Below are 2207 nucleotides of genomic sequence, written 5' to 3'. Positions count from 1 at the left end.
TTCAGAACCATCTTTCCAGAGAGAGATTAGTGCAGAAGGACTGCTAGCGAAACAAGATCACCCAAAAAAAAATACACCTGAAACCCAAAAACCAGAAAACCCTAATGAAGAATGCCAGAAAATAAACTACAAACCCTAAGTCCTAAATGAAAACTGCATAAAACAAAATATGAAACCCTAGATCAGCTAATTAATTTACAGATTTTTTGGCCCCTGAAATGCCAGATTTGACAATAATCGCAGTAATGTTTTCAGTATATCAGAAATTTTGAACTTCACTATGAACAGAAAGAAAATCTCTCAATGTAAAACAGAAAAGAAACTTTAAATGATTAACCCAGGGAACAATCAGCTGGGCTCTGCACAGAAAGTGCTTGCGGGAGTTGGCTGGTTCAGCCGAGAACTTCCCCGAACGCCCACAAAATTTTCTTCAAAAATGTTTTCCTGCACATCTCAAGCAACCATCAGCAAAGAGAGAGAGAAAGCTGCTAGATCTCAGGAGATAATGGAGATACCTGCCATTATTTCAGAAACCCTAGCAGGTGAACAAGATACCTGTGCTCACACTACTTTAAAAAAACAAGCTATGATTAATGGATGAAAACTGAAATATGCAGAAAATTAAAGATCTCACAGCAATTCCAGAGAGTAACACCAACACGATTTGGACCCCAAAGTCTTTTTTATTAACCAGAAAATCAGATTACAAGAGAGCTTTTCAGTACAGACTCACAGATTAGATGAATTGAAATGATCCCCTAAGACCCTATATAAAGAAAATGATCCTAACGGCTAGTTCGAGTGATCCATGTGGAAATGATCTCGACCGTTGATGAGGATCAAGACATCTCTTGATCTCATCCGTCGATTTATTCACTTAAAATATTATTATTTTATTAGTTAGGGTTTTTGCTTGATTTTTTAAATTTTTTATTATTTTTATTCATTTTTTAATTTTTTAATTCACATTAAAATGGATCACTGAACTAAACCTTCGGAAACATCACCTAAGACCTAGGACTTAGGACTCATGAGGGGATTTAAAACATTTCTCGACCCTCAGGACACATTACATCATGACTTTTACAAAATTACATCTTAAGGGACAAACCCATTTAATACAGACCCTCACAAAACACCCAGCTCTGCGACACAACGATAATCTAGCAGATCAACACACTAGGATTCTCCTAAAGTTCAAATGACAAAATCAATCCCGGCTTTGGGGTCAGGTTTGAAGGAAAACTCTGCCGATCCGTGGATCGGTGAGACAAAAAACCTTCCGGGACGTAGATTATCATCAGAAAGTTAGGTCCACCTAGGCAAATTACATACATGACTTCATGTCTGCTAAGATTATTTACAGTTAATACATGCAGACTGGGTTTACAATCAAAAAGATCAAACTGCTGATGATGGCACGGACATGCTGATCAGGTGCTGCTTCTTTCTGTCAATAAAAACGGGATGCACTGCATGGGTAGTTGACTAGTAGAGGTCAACAGTGACTATAAATTTCGGTCTAGATGTAGAAAGATGATGCCATAGATCTTGCACATGTGAAGAGATATAGCCTAAAATAGATTCAAAATTTCTTTTTTTCTTTTTCTAGCTTCTTTTCCTCTATTTCACTCTTCTTTGGTCTTCTTTCTTGCCTTGATCAAACTTCTTGAGCGCTGGATGGATATCCTTCAAGTGAGGTCGATGTCTCTTATATATAGGCTCCTTAGGAGGCCGAATTGTTGTCCATAAGGCCGACTTGTTGCCACTGTTTGACAAGGTTTTGGAGGGTTTTTATGACACTTTTGACTTTATGAATTTTTTTCTTTACAATATACGGCATGCCCAAAGGGGTCTTACACGTATGACAATGACTCTTTTGACTTCATAATTCTGTGACAAACCTAGAAGCACTCAATGGGTGGTTGACCTACAAATAAATTTACCCATGCTTTCAAAATATAATAATAAAATTTATTTTTCTCTTCTCATCAAATACATAAAATCTTGAAATCATGATTACATTAGACATTATGAAGACCGAATCTAGTTACACTTTTTAGCACTCCCTCTTAACTAGGGAGGTATTTACAATCCATACAAGGTACTTGGACATTCTCATACTGAAGAATTCACATAAGGAGTTAGATTGGTAAGCCATCTCATAACCTATCTTATTAGCTTATATCAGTGCATCTCATCATATC

The sequence above is a fragment of the Pinus tabuliformis genome, chromosome 5_1, assembly GCF_031772625.1.
Source record: "Pinus tabuliformis cultivar Carrire ecotype Pingquan chromosome 5_1, CPIR1, whole genome shotgun sequence".
NCBI classification, from domain to species: domain Eukaryota; kingdom Viridiplantae; phylum Streptophyta; class Pinopsida; order Pinales; family Pinaceae; genus Pinus; species Pinus tabuliformis.
The sequence above is the reverse complement of the archived record's forward strand: the minus strand, read 5'-3'. Positions refer to the sequence as shown.